Source organism: Mandrillus leucophaeus, unplaced genomic scaffold (genome assembly GCF_000951045.1).
Source record: "Mandrillus leucophaeus isolate KB7577 unplaced genomic scaffold, Mleu.le_1.0 Scaffold103, whole genome shotgun sequence".
Classification (NCBI taxonomy): domain Eukaryota; kingdom Metazoa; phylum Chordata; class Mammalia; order Primates; family Cercopithecidae; genus Mandrillus; species Mandrillus leucophaeus.
Window position 1 is genome coordinate 720,581 of NW_012098432.1, and position 23,043 is coordinate 743,623.

The 23,043-nt window shown below is 37.6% G+C and overlaps 1 long non-coding RNA gene across 1 annotated transcript in view; it reads left to right on the forward strand.

Annotated features, from left to right (window-relative positions):
* Window positions 1-23,043, forward strand: part of LOC105537955 — a 158,571-nt gene that overhangs the window by 127,743 nt on the left and 7,785 nt on the right. Inside the window, exon 3 of the long non-coding RNA XR_001005805.1 lies at window positions 15,600-15,657. This is a non-coding gene — a long non-coding RNA (uncharacterized LOC105537955). The remainder of the gene's footprint in view (window positions 1-15,599; window positions 15,658-23,043) is intronic.

Here is a 23,043-nt window from a genome sequence, read left to right on the forward strand (position 1 = left end):
CAATAAAAATCCACAGTTTCTGAGATGACATTTAATAATATTATAGGACAGTATTATATTTCTGTTTGCCCTAAAAATGCAATGGTTTCTTATGTCTTTCAGCCTCAAGCTTTATTCTAGGAAGGTAATTCTGAAGATACCTATCTTCTTGAGAGTGAAATTTTATGGAATCCTAGATTTCTCATACCTAGGAATAACAGCAGTGACTTTCTTCATTTAATATGGGATTTTACTATTCTGTCTATTTTGGTTTGTGTAAATGTACGCATCAAATTTAAAGGTTTCTAACCCCAGGGAAAGTTCTAAACATATAACTTAAATTAGTTCATGTAAGTGAATTCTACCAGCAGTTGTTTGAAAGAAATATCTGTGGACCAACACACTGGAAATATGAATTTTTAAACTTTCAGATACAAGGGACAGAATAGATAGCAGTGTTCTTGCTGAAAGGTCCAAATATCTCCCTAGGCACAGAAAACACCCAAGTAAGTTCCAGACTTTTCCTATGGGAAAATGCTATCAGGTATCAAATCAGAATTGATTTTATTTAGTTAGGTTCAAATTTTATACCCCTACAGCAGGTTTTATTTTATTTTTTCTAGGCATAGGTGTTAAGAAACGTTACACACATTATATAAACCAAAGATTATATAAAACCATAGTCTTATTTGCTCCAGCTATGTGAGAAAAAAGTCATGATTCAGGGACTGAACCCATTTCACCCAATTTTGATAATTTTTCTTTTTTTTTTTTTTTTGAGTCTGATGCTTGGGGCAAGGACTCTGAGTGTTGTAGTTTGCATTCCTCCAGAAGTGACCTTTCTCTTGAGACAAAGATTTAAGGGAAATTTTCTTAGTTGGGATCCCAGGAAATACTAGGAAAGGGAAAGGGGAGGAAAGAAAGCCAATACGTGGTTTCATCAAGCAACTCACCACTCTAGGCAACCCTACCTTCATCTCGATAGGGAACTCTGGGGTACACTGTGAAATATGCACCTGAGAGTTAGCCTGTCATCTGCCATCTTCCTGTCAGTCATTGTTATGGGCTATTTCTAGTGTTCATTCATTTCTCAGCATTTCTGGCCTGCCCCAGAGATGAGCAAAGCAGACCTTGGTGGCTGGAGGGAGCCCTCAGGTAGAGCTGCAGATGCTGGCAGTTTGTGTTAGAAGGTTTGTACAGTAGTGGTGAATGCAGAGAGCATATGGGAGGATACTAACAGCATCTGCTACACTGGGTCAGAGAGATAAGCTTCAAAGATCTTGGACCAATCTCAGTTTGGCAGTAGAAGGAAATAATATTTTACACTGAGGTTAAGTCTTAAAGACAGATTATAAGGCAAATGTTACATAAAGCAAAATTACCTTTGGAAATACATTAGAAAGATGTCAGTTTGGAGGCTGACATACAGTTTCTCAATAGATCTAACTTCCAGGTTTATTTTCAGCCCAGGAATAGAGCACTGTTTCTGCAGTTGGGCATCAGATGAAGTAGTTGGCTTGCATTTGGGGGCAATGTTGTATGAAAAAATGCTATCTTTAAACATTGGAATTGCACTTATTTTTTTGAGAGACACATGAGACCTGAGACTGAGGCAACACCATAACTCTTGTTTTCACACTCAGATTAGGGCTTGTGCTCCATGGGTGGAATCATGAGTGGAATTTTCTGTACTGTTTAACTCTTTCTCTTTCCCTTTGGTACTGAAGTTAATTATGTGCAACTTAAATATGCATATGATGTGACTCCATTTATATATAATGACTAAACTTAATAGAATCATCAATGAGTCCACTCTTTGCATGTAACCGGGGTGGGTGATATGCTTGAGAAATAAAATGGATTCCAACCACTTTTTATAGCAATGAGTTAAAGCTCTTTTAATGATTGACACAAGTTCTGGGGCTAAACATATGTCTAGAATTAGCTACCAAAAGATAAATTGTAGACTCTGCTCTTTGAGAAGAAGCACAAGGATTAGGAATTCAAACAACACTATTTTACAGTAAGATGTGGAAATCATCACAGATCTTAATCCACATCTTATTTTCATGACTGGGAATCAGGTGAAAACAAACAAGAGTTGAAAGGAAGGAACAGAGAAAAGAAGGAGAGAAAAACAATTTTAATACGCAAATCCACATGCTTATATCTCATTGGCAATGTTATTTAGACATTTGTCCTAAATGGTGGCTCTCCAGTAAATAGATCTTTCTTTCAAAACCTTCTAATAAGCCCCACTGCTCTTAACATTGTATTTCTGTTATAACATTTAAAAATATGATTTCCAACTGGATCATAGGAATGGAGCTGAGGTGCTGAGACACTGGCATGTACGCACCATAAAAAATAGAGGTGTTTGTTATGCTCATTGTATCCCTGGTGCCTACAGCAATGTCTACCATGCAGTGTGTGATTTACAAATCACTCTTGATAAAAATAAATGGTGACTGGTGTATTAAGGTGATTTTCTTTCTGTTACCTAGCTGAATTTCCTAATTTCCAAGTTTTAGGAGCTGCCTGGGAAAGACCTTGAAACCCATCCTTAGGAAATGGGGTTCAGAGATATTTAGTAGGGTGAAATAACAGTGTGAGGGAAAGCCCAATGGAAGCTAGATGGAGGGCCATGGAGAGAAAAGTTTCCATGGGTGAAAAGGAATGTGATTTAATGGGCCAAATTTAGCAATAATACTGAGTAAGAAAAGGAACAGTGGTTCTGCAGGAGTGTCAAATAATACTTGGGGACAGCCCTGGTTCCCCAGGCATCCCTAAAGACCTCTTTTCTCTATGCTACCAGTTTTTGTATATATTTCCATTTTAACATGTATCACATTGAATGTCATTTTTTTTTGTAGGCCTGGCTTTGTATTTTCAGACTCTAAGGTAACTCTTCCAGATCCTAGGCTCAAGGGAGAGCGGTAACAAGGCCTTTTGGTTGCTTTCTAAATTGCACATAAATACTGCTCATGAATAGGCTATGGTAATACTCTTCCAAATAGATTTAGTTTTCTCATGTGCTATGCCTTTGCACCTGTTGCCTTTGCTTGAAATGCCTTAGATCTGCTTGGCCAAACTCCTACTCATCTTTAAATCTCAGCAGATATTCTGTGTCCTCTGTGAAGCCTCTGACTTGGGGACTCTCTTCCTATGTTCCCATGACATAGCACTTACTGTATTGTATTCTGACACCATGCTTGGTGCTTGTTTGCCCTCAAGGCTATTGATGAGAGCCCTTTCAGCCCTGCCTCAGTAGTCTCCACCATCCCTGAAGATTCTTCCATGACTCCAATGTTTATCTAAAATGAATTTCCTAGAAAGTGCTTGAGAAAGCAGTTATCTGTGTCTTACAACAGTATATAGGAAAAAGAGAGAGCTTGCAGAACTTTGGAGCCTTAGCCCTGGGTTTAGAGAACTGAACGTATATGCTGTCTCTTTTCCTGCTCAGAATCCTGCTCCTGCCACTTTCAACCCACCCCATTCTCTCTGGGTGTGGTTTTTATGCTAATTATATTTTTCCTCTTCTTTTGTCTCATCAGTGGGGATGGAGAGTGAATAGGATATGGCACATTAGCATCTGGAAACCCATGAAACTGAGATAATTAATTTCATGACTTACGGTATCTAGGCTTGTTCTCAGAGATGTATGGTAGCCCTCACAGTCTTTAACCCCACAGCTGTAAGCCCCTGAAAACTAGCACTTAGCAGATTTGTTAGCTGAATGAGTGTGTGATGTTATGTACTTGCCTGGAGATTTCCTTACTACCCTGAACCCCTAGAATCAGAATGTGAACCACCTCATGCTGAAGGATAATAAACCTTAACAGTTAGTATCAGTGTTCAGTTTCTGACCCAGTTAACACCTAGAAGACAGGAAACATTAATTCTATCACGTCTAAGCCAATATTTGGATTTATGGCCAGAAAAGAAGTACTTTAGTTCCTTGAAGCATTTACCGCATCTATAAAATAAGAACTATGACTTCCTATCACTTAAAATTGGAACAACTTACTGACCTTAACCAAATGGTTATTTAGAATTAGCCATGTGTATTAGACTTTCATTCTGAGGATGTTTTATTCTTTTTGAAACACGATCACTTACTATATGTTATTGGATCCTTTGAGTAATACAATGAAGAAAGGAATCAAGCTATTACAAACTTGAGTGGTAGGTAAAAGCAAAAGGACACGAGGTGATCCTACAACTTATCACAGTCTTACAGCTAATTAGTGGCAGAGCCAGGGACATCCTATAAGGCAAACTCATTTTTTAATATACAAGTAGAATATTCAGAACATTTTTCAGCTCTTAGTAAGTGCTAGTCTCTGTTTTGTGTGATACATGTATTAACTTACTAGATTCCCACAACAACTCTCAGAGACAGGATAGTAGGTTGAAATTTTGGCCCAGTTCTTAATTCCTTCCTGTCTGGTTTTTCACCACTTCTTTGCCACAATCTCATGGTGGAAGGAGCATATTTCTCCACCTCTTAACATGGCCGTGTCACCTACTTTGCCCAATTACATGTGGGTGGAAAGGCCAGAGTGCCGGCACCAAACATAGGCCTTAAGAAGCTTACATGGACTAGGTGTAGTGGCTCACACCTATAGTCCCAGCACATTGGGAGACCGAGACAGGCAGATCGCTTGAGGTTAGGAGTTCAAGACCAGTCTGGTCAACATAGCAAAACACTGTCTCTACTAAAAATACAAAAATTAGCAGGGCATGGTGGCATGCACCTGTAATCCCAGCAACTCAGGAGGCTGAAACAGGAGAATCGCTTGAACCCGGGAGGCAGAGGTTGCAGTGAGCCAAGATCTCCTGACTGCACGCCAGTCTGGGTGGCAGAGAGAAAACTGTCCTGAAAGGAAGAAGGATATTCCATGCATAGCTGCCTTGATTGGCTACAGGCTTGCAATAAAAACCAGAAATTCTCCAACTGCTGCATCTGGAAGCAGAAGACTGCTCCCACCTCCAAGCCAAGCCTAATAATGTAGATCAGTTGGACCCTAGCCTATTTGCAGATCCACGAGAATGATTACTTTTTAAACTAATACATTAGAGTGGCTCGTTTGGCAGCAGTATTGTGGCAATAGCTTACTGATACACATAGGTAATACTTGTGGGTAAGGAAACACATTGAAGCATTGGAAAGAGAGGTAATTAGTTTAGAGTTCTGTAAGCAGAGGATCTAGGATTTGAACCCTAGCAATCTGCCTCTGGAGTCAAAATTTTTAAATCCCATTCACTGCCTTTCTCATATTCTAGTGGAGTTAATTCTAGAATTAAATTGGATTACTCAGAAATTTTGTTTGAAATGGGAAGCAGAAAGGAAGTGGTATAAAAAAAAATCTGTGGGAATTTTGGAGTCAGACACACCCAGTTTCAAAACTAAACTCTACCACTTACTATGTGGCTTTATATCAATTATTTGATGACTCTGAACTCTAGATTCCTCATAAAAATAGTAATGATGCTGACTATATTATGGGCATTAAATATCTAATTAATCCCATTCACTTAGCACCCTTATGTGCTAGATACTGTTCTAGGCACTAACAATACTAAAATAAGTAAGACTCACTCAGATAGCTTACAGTCTCGTAGAAAAAATCTACAGTACACAGCAAGATAACGGAGATAGTAATTATGTGGCACACAGCAGAGGAAGACAACAGATAAGGAGCACTAAACTACATATTAGTCAGGGTAAAATAAGGACTTGGCTCATGAGATTACGGAGGTTGAGAAGTCCTAAGATTTGCAGTTGGAAAACTGGAGACCCAGGAGAGCCCATGGTATAGTTCCAATTCAAGTCCAAAGGCCTAAGAACCAGGAGAGCTGATAAGTTCCAGTCTGAGTCCAAGTCCAGCATGCCAGCATTGAACATTCCTATTTGAAGACTGGCAGAGAGAGAAAAATGCTTCCTTACTCAGCCATTTTTTTTTCTATTTAGTCCTTCAATAGATTGGATGAGGCCCGTCCACATTGGAAAGGACAATCTACATTACTTAGTCTTCAATTCAAATGTTAATCTGATTTAGAAATATCCTCATAGACACATCCAGAATGTTGTCTAACCAAACAACTGAGCACCTCATGGCCCAGTTAAGTTAGCACAGAAAATTATCCATCACCCTTTGATTTGGGAGGTGGCCAGGGAAGGCTTCCCAGAGAAGGCAGTACTTATTCCGGTCTTATAAAAAAATGTGTGAAGCATTAGCATAACATCCATGAGGTGCTCCTTACATGTTAGTTTTTTTCCTATCTATCTCTTCAAAGGTTATAGGAACAAGCAGTATCTTTTTGGCCCAGCAAGAACTTCTTAGGCCATAAGAACTGTGGCAGACCTCTTTTTCTTATGTGGTGAATTGAAGAAATGCTGACTCTTCTGCTGATGGTAAGGGTCACTGGCATGGTTCATTTGCAATTGCAGAACATAATTCCACCTCCAGATAGGATGCTTTTGGATGGTGTTTTAAAATCTCCGATTGGTTTTTACCTATGAGGTGAATTTACAGTGAGTTATGTTACAAGGTAATTTAACCTGACAAGACACACCATACTACACATTCACAGACAAAGTTTGTTTCTCCCTGGAGAAGAAGCTGTTAGAATAGAGTGGTAATCGCTGTAACATGATCAGCATGGGGGAGATTGATCACACCTAGGAAAGTGACCTCTTGGAGGATCTTTGCAAAATGCACACCTTTCCTGTTGATTGATTACACATCAGGGTGACCATCCCTGGATGAGAAAACCCAGTGTGGTCCTCACCTTCTGCCAGCACATGCACTTTTCTGGTTGGTGCTCATGCAAGATTGATGTGCAGCAGCTGGAGTGTAGGGTCCCAAATATTCATGCCGTGAAAACGCAGTCAGTTTTGAAAAGAGAGAGAAAAGGATTTATTTTCTACAAACATAATTACAATAAGCCCAATTCAAAATGGTGATTAAATTTTAATAAAGCTCATGGAGGGTGGTCTTCTTGCTGAGAAGGGGAGTGAGATGTATTCATAGAAGAAAGGGCTATTTCCCTCTACATCCTGACCCTGACATGTCACAGGGTTAGTGTTGCACAAGTAGTTTTCATGCCTCAGTTTTTATTCCAGACAATTCTTTCACTTTCATACCAAATCTCCACTTCTAAAGGCTCACTCCATCCTTTGCCCCAGATTGTCAGTGTGATCATCTGATGCTAGTGACTGCCCCTCATTCTTTGAATATATTGGCAGTGTCTTAATGGTCTTTTCCTTCACCTCAGTTTTCTCCCCTGCCCGAATCATTTCAATGTACACCAGGACAGTATATCTATTGCAGTCTGTCTGTGCCTGCACTCCCTCAACTTCAGGGATCTTTACCTTTATTAACACACTCCTTAGAGCATGTCATCACCTGCTTGTCATCACCTTCAACTTCCGACTGTTTCTGAAGCGTTAATTTAAAACATTCTAGTCTCTGACTGCATTTTTTCCTCTTTTCTTTTCCTATCTTTGCTTCTCCCTCTGTGATTGTCACTAGATTCGTCCCTCAAGTTCTTAGTACCTCTAATCCTTTGTTCCTTTTATTTTCCCCTGTCAGTCCCCTCCAGTTGTCATTTCCTGCTTTACCCAGCCAAAACCCCACTGTCTTCAAACATTTTTGTTTTTGTCATTGTTATCCTCAAATCCCTTGTCCTGTTTTCTTATGTCTTGGTTAACTGGAAAACCTTCAACTTTAGATCAATTTGGTTTTATTTATTTATTTATTGCCTCCTTCTTACCTAGGAAACTGAGCATGACTTTAAAAAAATCACACAACTCTGACAATTAATGCCATTTAATTGCCATTAATGCTAATTAATTTTATGAACCCATGCTTCAAAAGGATCAATACTGCCTAACATCTCTTCTATGAGTTTCTCATCACTTTTTATTCCATTCTGAAAATCGGCTTTTTCAAAATTTATCTATTCTCTTTAAACCTCCATATTTCCTATCTCTCTGCTTCTCAGCAGACAACTTTGGCTCTGACTTTCTAAAGGAGAGAGAAATCATTAGACTGAAATTAACTCAACCTACAAACTTGTTGCCACTATACCTACAAACTTGTTGCATTTAATCAATTCTTCCTTGTTCTCTTATCTCTCAGTTAAAGTGGAACTGCAAATCTCATTTTCAAGCCATTTATCCATAATACATACCCTTTCCCTCCCATCATTGTTTACTTATCTGATATATCCAACTTTTTATGCCAGAAACTTCATTCTCATCTTTGACTCTCAAATCTTTCTCATTTCCTACCTAAGACAATCATCACTAAGTCCTGTCAAAACTACTTCCTAAATCTTTCTCAAATTCATCTCCTTTTCTTCATTCTACTGCCACTGGGTTGCTGCAATAGCATTTTAATTACCAACAATTTGGTCTTGCCTTGATTCAGACTTATCTCAATTCAACCTGTTCTTCATATCTTTATCTTAGCCAGAGTGATTTTTCCAAAATGCTAATATGATCCTGTGACTTCCCTACTTAAACCCTTCCATGTTGACTTAATAAAGTTTGAAGTCTGTAAAGCAGTTTGCAAATCTTCCACTTCCTTGTAAACTTAGCTTTCCTGCTTTATCGCCCACAATACCTCTCACTTTACCTTGAAAACCAAGCTGTAAGTTAACCAAATTACCTGAATGTCACCATTTTGACACACCTGGTCTTACTTCCCAATCATTGCACTTCCTGTTGCCTTTTTCTTTCTTTGACCGTGTTCTCTACTTTAGGTTTCAACTTAAACATTACTTCCTTTGTGAACTTTTAACTTGTCTCTCCCTTTAAGACTAAGTTAGATATCCCTCTGGTGTGTTTCTGTTGCACCTGGTATTTTCACTATTGTAGCTCTTATCACACTGTATTGCAAGTATTTGCTTACTTGGGCTCTTCTCCACTAGATTGTGAGTTCCTGAAGGGTTGAAGTTTTCTTTTCACTGGGCCATCCTCAGTGAATTTGTTACAAAGAAGAGGCTCAATAAATATTTGTTGACAGAAGGAATTCCAGAAGCACAGTGACACAAGCTGTGGTATTTCTTTTTGCTGGTTATTTGGAGAGATAATGGTTGGAACAGCCGGTAGCTAGGTAGTCAACATGCACAAATAGAGAAAAAAATGTGGAAAGTCTATTCACTATAGCATAGAAGATAATTTTTAAAAATATAATCATGACAAATTTCGAGCTCATCTTTATCTTTTAGGAATTTCAAAGGCTTCTGATATTCTTTTGTGTTCATCCTCACACATCTATCTTTGTTTTGAATGAGGTTATCTTTAATAGATTTTGTTTGGGGCGCTAGGGAGTAGCAAAGACAATCTGTTGTTTTCTGAACCACTTTATGCCAGAAAAATCTGCAAATATCATGCTAAGATATAATAGTTTGTTTTCTTGCCAGGTGGTTAGGTTTCATTCAGCAGTGGTATTTTATTAGAAATGTACTATCACAGATAATTTCCAGAAGGGCATTTGAAATGGATTATTATATGAAAAGGGAATTTTTAAATACCCATCTCTGTACTTAAAACTCCTGGATAAAATAGCAAGAGCATAGTTGGTCTAATGGGACCACTTAAAATTCTGTGTTGCAAAGTGCTCCTAAAGACAACTTTTAGTTCTCTCATAATTCTGGGTTGAGCCCACTCAGTCTGCTAGTTTTAATCATGTTGCAGGGAGGCTATTTGACAATTGAGTAGTAATGAGGTTTAGTGTACATTTTATTTAACCTTCTACCAGGTAGGCCAATTAAAATGTTACATCTGAGAAAGCACATATTCCAATTTCTGCCTAGGGATATAATCCATTAACTTACATTTGGACATACTTTTGCTTTATATCCTTCATTTAATGACATCTACCAATTCATTCTATTGCGCTGTTTGCTCTCCTCCTCAAGGCCCCATGATAGATAATAAACCTCAAACTATGGATTTAATCCCACAAAAGATAGCTGGTATTCACTACACAGAACAGGAAAGACATACCTTGCCCGTGCTCATGCTTTGGCTAGCCATTTTCCAATTATGGCCAAAAAAGAAAAAGTGAGATTGGATGGATTTTTTCTAAAGCACCTTTTTCTTTCTGAAGATATCAAGCAGCCTGATCAATAGGTAAATATTACTGTTACTAGAACGCTTTCTAAGTAGCTACTGTTTTCTTGTAATCCCAGTAAGGTAAAGAAAAATGAACTAATCTGGATCACAGAATCTTAGGAAACTCTCGTGTCTTCATAATGTCACCAGCATTATAAAAACAAACAACAAACTAAGCCCAATTCTAAGGCACAATTTTTTTCCATAACATATTTCAATGACTTTTTTAAACAGAAAAAAAAAATATAAAATTAAACAATTATAAATAAAAGTTTAGGCAGAACAATCAGGTGACTGAGTAGGGACACAAAGAAAGGGATGGAGGAAGCTGAACATGATATGACTTCGTTATATCACACATTGTTACTAGAATTCCATTGTGCCATGTACAAAATCATGTCAGTTTGAGAACTATCAATCACATGGTCTAATTATTTGGCAAGTTTTGGATCTGCCCTTCAATTGTGGGCAGTCAGCTCAGGCTGCCATAACAAAATATCACAGACTTAGTGGCTTAAAGCATAGAAATTTGTTTTCTCCCAGTTCTGAAGTCGGGAAAGTCCACGATCAAGGTTCTGGGCAGGATTTGATCTCTGGTGAAGGCTTTCTTCCCGGCTTGCACACAGCCACTCTTGTCCCCATGTGGCCTTTTCTCTGAGTGTGCATCTCTCTCTGCCTCTTTCTATAAAGACATCATTCCTATTGGATTAGAGCCCCATCCTATGACCTTCTAATGACACCATCTTTCTAATTACCTTCTAATGACACTATCTCCAAATATAGTTACATTGGTCGTTAGGGCTTCAACATATAAATTTTAGGGGGACACGATTCCATCCATAGCTGGCACTAAGAAAGATGAAGAAAGATTAATAGAATTTAAGAACTAATGTACAGCCATGTGTAGCAGCAGGGCTATGAATGAAGAAGGTAGAGCTTATGTAAACCTATTAATTTTCTTACTGAGCAGTTGAAATTAGAATCCCAAATTCAACTAAACATTTTTTAAAGGAACATGTTACTGCTGAATCAAAAGAAAATAAATTATATATGAAGATGAAGATGCACCATCCAGACCCTCCTTCAAGAAAGTACTGGTTGCTGAGCTGCTGGGAGTGACATCTGAAGACAGACTTTGGCGGTCAACTCCTGCAAGAATTGCTTCAGCTGTAGAGAGCCCTTCTCCCAAGGCCACATTCTTCTTAGGACAGCCGGTATCCAAAGACAGATTGAGGCAAGAGCATTACAAGATTGTTATTTCAACACAGTGTGTGAGAGCTCTCAGGAGCCATCTTAACTTGAGTTCCTATTGTGGTTGTCTGAACCCGTCATTGGGACCACAACCCTACCACTTCACCCTCCATTCTGAGGTTGTTAATTCCCTGGCACACTTTAATAAACATCCTGCACACTATACCTCGTCTGAACCTGTAATAGCTTAGGATCCAGTTTCATATTATATAAAAACATAAAAGATGATCAAAAGCAAAAGAATGATGCTGTTTTTAAGTATGCTGACAACTAATCTTACGTCCTGATTCACTTGACCCATCACTGTTTCCAAGAATTTCTATTTTCTTAGAGTACAAATATGTGTGTGTATAATTTTTACAAAAATTATTTACCTGTTTTTTGACTAAATCATAGTCTTTTTTCCATGTCAGCACATAGTTTTACAGTACATAGACAATTTCAACATTCTTTTTGCCCATTTTTTTTCACCCTAATTGAGGTAAAATCGACAAATAAAAATTGTGTATATTCAAGGTGTACAAATGATGTTTTGATATGCATATACATTATGTAATGACTACCACACAAGCTAATTTACATATCCATCACTTCATATAGTTACATGTATGTGTGATCTACTCTCTTAGCACATTTTGAGCATAAAATATATTACTCTTAACTGTAGTCATCATGCTGTAAACTAGGTATCCAGAACTTATTCATCTTAGAACTACAAGTCTGTACTTTCACTAAAATCTCCTCTTCCCCTCCTCACTCCAGCTACCCCTAGTAACTACTCTTCTACTCTCTGTTTCTATGAGTTCAACTTTTTTAGATTCCATATATGAGTGCGATCATACAGCATTTGTCTTCCTGTGTCTGGCTCACTTCACTTAGCATAATGTTCTCCAGGTTCATCCACATTGTCACAAATGATAGAATTTACTTCATTTTTAAGGCTGAATACTGTTTTTGTGTGTGTGTGTGTGTGTGGGCATATATATATATTTGTATATAATGCCTACATATATACATACCAAATTTCCTTATTCATTCATTTACTTGTAAATATTTAGGCTGTTTCCATATCTTGGCTATTGGTGAATAATGCAGCAGTGAACGTGTGAGTGCAGCTATTTTTTTACTTTTTTATTTCAATAGCTTTTGGGGAGCCAGTGGTTTATGGTTACATGGATAAGTTACTTAGTGGTGATTTTTGAAATTTTGTTGCACTCATCACCTGAGCAGTGTACATTGTACCCAATATGTAGTCTTAATCCTCACCCTCCACTTCCCACTTTTCCCCCTGAGTCCCCAAAGTCCATTCTATCATTCTCATGCCTTTGCATCCTCGTAGCTTAGCTTCCACTTATAAGTGAGAACATACAATATTTTATTTTCCATTCCTAAGTTACTTCACTTAGAATAATGGTCTTCAATTCCATCCAAGTTGTTGTAAAGGCCATTATTTAGTTCCATTTTATGGCGAAGAAGTATTCCATGGTGTGTATATACCACATTTTCTTTATCCAGTCTTTGGTTGATGAGCACTTAGGTTGGTTCCATATTTTTGCAATTGTGGATTATGCTGCTATAAACATGCATGCACATGAGTTTTTTCATATAATGGCTTCTTTTCCTTTTGGTATTTGGGTAGCTATTTTGTTGAGATAGTGATTTTATTTCCTTTGGATATATACCCAGAAGTGAGATTGTTGGCTCATTTAGTATTTCTGTTTTTAATTTTTTGGAAGAACCTCTCTACTGAAATAGTGTACTGACTGTAGTTGCACATCTCTTTTAGCCTTTAGTATATTTTAATTCAGTCCTTTGCCCTTTTAGGAGGCTGGAGGGTGCTTTCATGACATTATGATATTTGAAGAGTAAAGACCAGTTTTTCTATAGAATGACCTTCAATTTAGATTTGGCTGATCATTTCTTCATAATTAGTTAATATTACATAGATGATGTTACAGCCTTCAATGTATATTATAACAAGAGCCATGGATTATGTCAGTTTGCCCCATTGATAATGTTACTGTTCACTAGGTATCGCCATTTTAAAGGCCCCTTTTCAAGGAGGAAATGTTAATAAAGATTTATATAGGTTAAAACTCCTCCTTTCCCACTGAAACCATTTCTTTGTTCTTACACATCAGCTTATTTCCCAAAACCATACTAACCCACATCACATGACAAATCATGGGGACAGTATCAAAAGATCCGGGAAAAGTAATTTGAAAATGTGACATACATTCTCAGCTTGAAAATGTTTGTCTTTAAAAAATACCAACCAACAATCTTATCTTCTTGTTGTGGCCTTTTGTCATTTTGTGTCATATGGTGTCTACCCAAAAATACTTGGAAAACTTTGCTCAAGGATCTGAAGTCTCCTGACCTCTTGTCTTCTAAGATGTTGCTTCTATCTCTATGTATCCTCTTTAATATCTAGTAAAACTAAAGTGGATCAGATGATCACCAGCATTACTTAAATTCTGTATATCAGATGAGGAAAAGTGAAGGTAAACCCAAAAAGATAAGAAACAATGTAATGCAGATTAGCACCAGCTGGGCCCTCCAAAGTTAGAAAAATGAAGGATGTTAGAGAGTACATTGAAAAGGGAAATGAAAAAAGAGAGAGGCACAAATGAAAGCAAACTGACTCCAAGTTCCTGTGAATAACTCATCCCAAATCCAGTAGCATATTTCTTTTAATATCTGAATCAGCCAATTTAGGTTTGAAATTCTGGCTCTTTTCTTTCATCCCTGTTTGATCACAGGTAAGTTACCTAACTAAGCTTCCCAAGCCTCATTTTCCTCATCAAGTAAATGAGAATAATAACACCTATATTGCATAATCATTGTAAAGATTAATAATATTGAATGCTCAATTCCTAACTTTCCATAGCTATTAAACAAATGGTATCTATTGTTATAATTATCACTATGAACCTTTTTATGGTGCTTTGCAGTGTATAGACAATATTCCTATCAGACATTATCTGGTGCAATTATTGCAAAAAACTTTTACAGATAAGTAATGGAGGGTCAGTAAGATTAGCAAAATTAGTAACTTTTCAAGTCACACATTGACAAAATATTTGGTTTTGGGAACCAAAACCCAACTCTATTGATTTTTAACTAGTGGTTTCTTCACTATACCATGATAAGTTAAGAGTGAAGCAATAGTGCCATCTTCCTGCAAGAAAAAAGTATAATTATTCTTAAGTCTCTAAAGTAGATGAATAAATAGAAGTTGCATAGTTTATACAATGGTAATATTAATTAAAGGAAAAATGTGTACTCCAAATCAAAGAAAAGAAATCACTAAATGGAATTGTAAGAAACAATATTTCTTAGAAATGAAATGACTATCAGCATTTCCTGATAGAAGACATTGTTGTCAAATATATGTCTGAAGGCTCAACCATTGTTCCTTTGTCTTTCTTAAGAGCTACAACAAAACAGATTTTATAAACATGATTATTAGATGTTCTAGCACTATTTGGCATGACTTCATGCTTGTTATAGAATTAATTGTTCTTTCTAGTTGACTTGGTGGGCACTTGTTTATACTCAGATGAATTAATTAATTATGCAAATGATCAAATATACAACTATTTTAATATATAAACTAGTCTGTGCCTGTATGAAATGACTTGCGTCTATGTGATCTTTAATCTATTGAAATATGTGAATAAATACATATATAAATAAATCATATAGATATTAATTGAGTTCTACTTTATGCCTTATACCGTGCTTGGCTGCAGATTAACAACAACAACAACAGAGTAGTTGCCCTCAAAGAGATTGCAATTTGTTGCAAGAAAAAAATGAATAGACAAAAAATAGCATGTCATGTACAGCAATGAAGTTTAATAAAGTCTAGTTTGTGACATAGGTCATAAAAATAACAAAAACACATATTTCAGAACTCCAGAGAACGCATTAGGGTTCTGTTTCTTTTTCTGAAAATAGCTGAGGGGAGACAGTGAGTATTAGCCAGCTTCAGATCAGCAGTTCAACCACTGCGCTGAGTCATGGGCCTCTGGGTACTCCCCTGCCTGTAGTCTTGTTCTTTGGAGTTTCCTGTGGAGTCAGCAGAAATGACTTCTAATCCAATCCAAGGCCACCTTGCTCTTAGTCAAGGGCCTTTTGAAAGAGTTATGTCAAAGTATGTGTCATGGGCCTTGTAGGGTAAACTGATAAATATATATATATAGTTTTTTTAAACCAAGTTTTTGCTCTTCATTAGGTGGCTTTTCTATAATATAAAGATGGAAATGGGATGAAGATGTTCACTGAAAATTAGGGTAACGTTCAGATGCCATAAAAATGTGCTCTGATACTTGAACAAAGGCAGCCCCTTTTGTGTGACTTTTTGTCTCTGATCATTTGCTTTCTTAAGCCATCATAATCATAGGATTCCTATATTACACTTACTTATGGTTTATAAAGTATTTTCATGCTTACTTTTTCTAATACGACACTGTGAAATAGAATGAATATTCTATTCTCCTTTGACAAATGGGGAAACTGAGACGTCACAAATTTATTTAATTTAATATCATGTAGACTATAAAGGCTGAGCTGATCATAAAACTCTGTTATTCAGGCTCTAAAATTATTGCTCTTTTGACTCCAAAACACCAGTTTTATGCTGTGCCATCCAAAGTATTATGGTGCCTTTTTCTCTGCTCTTTTTTTCTTCTTCTACTCTCCTCTCCTTCTATTTCTTTTCTTTCTGTCTCTTCCTTTTTTTCTCACTACATTCTCCATCCCCCTTTCTTTGTCTTTCCTTTCCTTTCAATCCTATGAGGGACAGGAATCTGGCAGCCAAGGCAACAAAGAACCGCTTCCATGGAAAAAGAGTAAGGAAAAGTAACATGGGCTTTTATATATTAACGGTTCTTGCAAACAATAACCAATGTCCAACGTTATTTTCGTCTGCCCCTGCCCATTTTTGGGTGAGTCCAAAACAAAGCCAACTAGAAACATCCGTGTATAAAGCATAACAAAAATAACATGTGTCACGTATGTGACACAGATGATACAAGAGTGACTTTATTGCTGGTGCTTTTGTAACTACAGTCTAAGAAGGATAACTGGGAAGTGGGAGATGGAACAGAAAAGTCATCTTAAGCACAGTATTTCCATTCCTCTTTTCTAGACTGAGGTAATACTGCCTTTTTGTTTCTGCCTCTTTAAAACATTTGTTGAGATTTCTATTTAAAACTCTTTTCGGAAATAACTGGAGCATGCACTTACTTGAGTAACATGCAGAACATTCAGTCCCCAACTCTCCAGAGTTCCAGAATGGCCCCTTTTGGAGTTTACAACTCATCCACCCATCTGTGCATTTGGTCCCCAGAGACCAGTGCAAAGCCAACAAAGATGAAAGTCTTTGGGAGTCTGTGCTTTTGAACATTAAACCACTGGATCTGGAGTCAGAAAAAATTCTGCAGTCCAGATTTAAGATCTCCCTTTAGTATTTTGTGACATTGGTTAAAAAAAAAAATAGCCTCTTAATTTCTCTGCAATTTCCTTACCTGCAAAATGAAAAGACTGGACTAGGACAGAATCCTATGATTTTAAGATATTGTAGGAATAGCTTGTGTTTCCAATGCCCTGAAATGCTGAAAAAAATGCAGAAGGCCACTTGGGTAGATGGAAATCACTTTCCGGTTTATTTTTCATTGATCTTTACAATAACATTATAATAGAATAGATGTTTTTAAGGATTAATGAGTGATAGATATAAATTGCCATAATAATATTGCTTTACTGTTTTCATCCTGGTTCATTAACTGTCATTAGAGCTACCACGTGACTTGTATTTTGCATGTGGTGTGATGTAATCATCTAGTAATTGTATTCCTTCCCCCACCAAAGGATCCCCAAGCCTACCATTTGAATCAATGGAGGTGTGAAATTCATTTCCAGATCATCTCTTTAGGAGATCACAAGGTCATTGGTTCTCATCAAGAATATGGATGAGGAAAACAAGATACTAGAATAGAGCAAGAAAAAGAGAAGCCAATTCCCACTGCTCCCTGAAGTTTAAATAGTTCCCCTGTGGTTTCAACCTCAGTTCTGTTCTGCTTTTAATTTAAAACCATTCTCTACCAGGCAACTGATTTTTGCTAGTCTCTTGGGTGATTTTCTAAGACAGATTTCACTGTATTCTACCCTTGTGTGTGCACTTAGCTCCCATTAGCAGTAATGGGTGTTATGCATGTATAGCTCCCATTAACAATAATGGAAATTATGCATGTGCATCCAGAGGAAAGGATGCTCCCCAATGTTGGAATTTTTTCAGAAGGAAAAGTACTCCTTATGCAGCATTTGGCTTTTGTTTTAGGCTCTTTATTGTGGTGACGATTTGTGCTGCAGACAATGAACATGGTGTGAAAGACTGCCAGTTTCCTGGTGTGCAATCTGTACAGTATTTTTTAAAAATCTTGGCTTATAATTTTTTGCGTGACTAAAACAACAGTCAGGCAATAGTCAGACAAAATTTGTTAAAGCGGTAAAATAGATCCAGATCAATTAATAAAGGGTCATGAATGGGGGCTAAATAAGTCCCCTACAGCTAGGAATTCTGGTAGGTAATGTCCCCTGTTTCAAGATAACCAACAGCATATTTGTACAGATGGAAAAAATAATTCTTTAAAAATAACCGAGTGCTATTTATGCAGACCATAATAACATTCCTCCAGATGAATGTGTCTTAACCCGAAGAGACAATTTCTATCATAACACGTTGATAAAAAATGGTAGGCCAAAGGTGATATTATAAGGAGCTGTGAATCATTGGCATATTAATTTAGAGCAAATCATGCAAAAAAAGAATCTTTAACTTTAATATGAAGTCAAGAATATGATTCATCTTCCTTTTTATGAGTGGTAGAATACGTTTAATACTTGAAATGTTTTTGAGTTGTCAAAGTGAGGGTCTAAGTAATTTATCTCTTCTGAGAGTGCCTTTTTCTGAATATCCAGTATTATTGTTCATTTGTAAGATAAACTAGTCTGTGTCTAGTCTTGGACACCCCCTGGCACTGCTCGGTGATGAATAAAGTCAGACTCTGTGTAAGGGTTGGGTTCTGATAGTAAGAGTGAGGCACATAAAAAGCCCTGGAGTGTTTAAGAGCACAAGCTTTGGGGAGAGATCCACCTGCATTTAAATGCTGACCCTGTCACCTGGGAATTTATTTTACTTCTCTGAGCCCAAGTTACCTCATATGTAAACTGAGAATCATAATTCTCATCTTGTAGTTGTGAGGATTAAACAAGATCTAAAATTGCATTACCAGAACTATTATTAACAATTATTAATCTATTTAGGGAAATAAAATTTGACAGTGCTAGATGTCAAAACGTTTCTCTAACCATATCATGTGGATCAGCATCACATTATCTAAAATCTGTTGTGTAATTTAAATACAATCTTTTTTTATTATTTAACAATAAACATGCCTATCATAAACTGTACTTCTATTCTGAGGGGAAGAATAAACATAACAATATTATCAGGAAAAGAACCCCAAATACACGGGTTGACATCTACTTTATTTTTCATTCTAACCAGACTTAAATCATTATAAACTTTAAATTTTTTGAAAACATACAGCTACACAATTTTTCTGAAAATGATGAGAACTCGTATTTTTTCTTGTTTCCTTAGCATTATGATATTGAATGTGCAAAAATTTATAAGCAATGAACTCCTTTGCAAAGTTTGTACATACATTCTAACTGTTGCTGTCTTGATAATGCAACACCATGTAAAAATATAGAGTTTACCCATTAATTTTGTTGATTAGCTAGTCACTTAGAATATTGCTTTGTAAGGACAGACTATCCCCGTGTGATTAGGGCATACCTAATCAATCTTCCTACACCTTGATTCTTCATCTGCAAAATGAAAAGAGTAGTGTTAACTTCATCAGGTCGTTTTCAGAGTAAACAATTTAACGTATAACATATGTGGTGTTGACAAGTTGATTCTCCGAGGAAGGTCTTGAGAATGGAGAGAGAAGCCTTAAGAAGGAACCACAGTTGTAGGCTGTGGAAAGCCAGCACCACGGCAGAGGTACTTTGCTCCTGAGGAAACACTGGGGTGGGAAACGTAAGTGATGATGAGAATGAGGAGGATTCTATGAGGCGATAAACGATGTATATTTTGCTGATTGCTCAGATTTTCCCAGGAACAGTGATATGGATTAGCTTTGTGTCCCCATCAAAATCTCATCTGCAATTGTAATTCCCACATTTCAAGGGAGGGACCTGGTGGGAGGCGACTGGATCATGGAGGTGGCTTCCCCTATGCTGTTCTCATGATAGTGAGGCAGTGCTCGTGAGGTCTGATGGTTTAGTTCCCACTCGCTCTCTCTCTCTCCTGTCACTGTGAAGACGGTACTTGCTTCCCCTTCACCTTCTGCCATGATTGTAAGTTTTCCAAGGCCTCCCCAGCCATGCAGAACTGTGAGTCAATTAAACCTCCTTTTTAAAATAAATGACCCAGTCTCAGGTAGTATCTTTACAGCAATGTGAGAAAGGAGTAATACAGACAGCATAGGCAGCTGTAATTAGTACATGCCTTGGTTCTTTTCAGAGAGATTTGCCGTGATGCTAAAAGGTGAAGCTTATTTCCAAAAGATCTCCTCTGCTTTGTCCTAGGATAGATGTTGAATTCCAATTTTATCATGGCCAATGACTACATTAAACAATTCCCCCTTTAATGGCTGATTTTTGGAAAGATTCATTTTTTTAAAACAGAAAAATTGCATTGATTAGTGATTGGGGTCCTCATTTTTATGACATGTGTATCTGTTAATCAGGATTTGTGATTATGTCTAGTTTCCACAGAGTTGATAAAATCTGTCTTAATTTTTTTTAAATGAATTATCTGGAGTTTTCTTTTACTAAATATTTAATTTAGATTTTATTATTTATTTATTTTTGAAACACTGAACATAGCTTGTGGACCCCTTAAGGATCTGTGAGCTTGAACTTGTTACTATTGCTTATATATCACTGTGTATAAAATCTGTGCATGCTGATTTGTTCAGGTTCAGATAGAGTCCTTGGGTAACTGGTAATTAGTACCCCAAACACTCTCCATTCTCTTATTACTTTCTTTTTATTTCATAGCACTTATTACCACCTACACCTATACGTTTTGCTTTTGTTCCTTGTCTGTCACCATGAGGGCAGTGTCTTTGTCTATTGTTCTTACTGCTGTGTCTCTGGGACCTAGATTATTGTCTGTCATACAGTAGGTCCTCAATACCTGCTTGTTGAATGAAGTAGTTGATAATTGCTTCTTTTCAATAGCTACATTCTCCTGTATCAATGCAATGGGGGAAACAGGAAGTTTCTGTGTGGTTCTATCTGCAAGATAGGCAACATGGTACTGCGTACCAACTCCAGCTCTTTGGCCAAAGATGTAGGTGTGAGCCCAACCTTTTCCATGAGCTATTTTGGCATGTCAGTTAATCTCTCTGAGCTTTGGATTTTGGATCTGTGTGAAGGGGATAATAATACTACCCTCACAGGGTTTCAGTAAAGATGAAACATGATAATATATATCCTATCGTTTCGTGGACTGCAAATCTTAGCTGTTACTAGCATATGGCATCACTGGAAAAAAATGAGACATTTGGGACATCGTCCAAATAGTTGTGCTCTGCCTCTAAAAGCTGTATGAGCTTGGGGCAAATCTCTTAACTTTTCTAGGTCTCAATTTCTGCACCTGGAAGAGAGTTGTTATTAATGATCCCAAATGTGCATCCAGCTAAGAAAATCCATGTCACTAAAGACTACATTTTTCTCTTCACATTCTTTCCTGTGGTTAGGGATTATATAGGTGTGCCTGCAATTTCTATGAAAATGCCATAAAAGAGATTTAATGTCAGGTGTTTGCTTCATTTTCTTATCACCATTAGGCATTGTCCTACTTAGCGTGACAAATTCACTGCCTAACAGTGCTCATGTTTTCAGTATCTTTTACTACAGCCGCCCAGGGTAGCTACAAGGAGCACCTTTTCCCACATAATTACTACTGTTGACGTGAGACAGCACATTTGACAGAGGTGGCTTGCTGTGTTGGCAGGAAGGGTGCCGAGTTATACTGGAATCTGGCCTTTCACATTCACATTATTCTGCCTTTGGAAGAAGGTGCCCTCCACCCCGCACTAAATGTGAGGAAGCAAACTGCTTTGCCTGTACAGAACACTCTATTTACAGAGACTCTCTGGGGGGGATTATGACAGCCATGGGCTGGATTTATGGGTGAGCTGTGCTTACCAGGTTACATCTTACATTGCAGGCTGATGAAACCCACTGTTCATGTTAACCGTCTGTGCTCTCTACACGGAGTGCAGCCCGTGCCTTCCCCTCGGAATCAGGAACCGAGGGCCTGGGAAGCGTGTGCTTTGCATTGAGGAGCTTAATAGCATGCAGCGGGATGGTGTTCTTAGGAAGGGAAACTTCCTTCAGGGCAACTTTTTTTCCCACACATAGCAGATGTGGAATTCCTCTGTACCTGTTTAAAATTCTAGTTGGGGTTGTTAAACAGCAATTATACATGAAGCTATTGGGAACTAGGGTGAATGTCGACAGAACAGTGTCTGGGTGGGCAGCTACACATTGGATTTTGGTGTGATAGGCAGAGTGACAGAGACTGCAATGATCAACTGGTCTTCAAGTACCTTATATTTCAGTTTAACAAACTGTTTTAAGGCTTGCCATAATCTCATTCCAATTTGTAGGTCTACTCTTTCTCACTTTTCCCCAGAACATGTACTTAATTTCAATCAGGCAAACATTACAGTTTCTTATAAGTCACATTCAAGTTCACCTGGTGTTACTTTGCTCATGTTATGCCTTTGGTCTACAGAAATTCATCGAATTCTACTACTTCTTTTAAGGTACAGATCAAATGCTGCCTGTCTCATTTGACCACAAAAAGCTATATAAATGTTTCCTTTCTCTGAACTATTACTATATTTTATGCTCACTTGTCAGATTTAACTCCCTCATAAATTATATAGCCCTTGATGTCAGAACAAAGGCATACACTTTTTCCAATTTCTCATGATCCTATGTGAATGTTGGAAATCTAGTCAGTTCACACAATTTTCTTGTTTTATGGTTGCAAAATTCCAAATGATTTTTAACATCTTTCTCCTGTATTAAAATGACAGTAGTTTTGATCTGCAATACTGTGTCTTTTATTTTGAATTCTTCTTTTTCAGTTCGTAAAGAGCCATGCAGAGTGTAGTGCAGGCTCTGGCATATACACCTGCTCAAGAAATGTTAGTTTTATCAACACCACCTTCACTGGCTTTGTTTCCTGTGGCAGGTTGCTATGTCAACACAGAACATGTTTTATGCTTACTTCCTCCAAAACATAGTTGCCACCACATCCTTCTCCAAGGTCTTCAGAAGGAAGGGCAACCATAATTCGTTTATTTTTATTTTTATTTTATTTATTTTTGGAGACAGAGTCTCGCTCTGTCACCCAGACTGGAGTGCAGTGGCGCAATCTCAGCTCACTGCAAGCTCCACCTCCCGGGTTCACACCATTCTCCTGCCTCTGCCTCCCTAGTAGCTGGAACTACAGTCGCCCGCCACTGTGCCCGGCTAATTTTTTGTATTTTTAGTAGAGACGGGGTTTCACCGTGTTAGCCAGG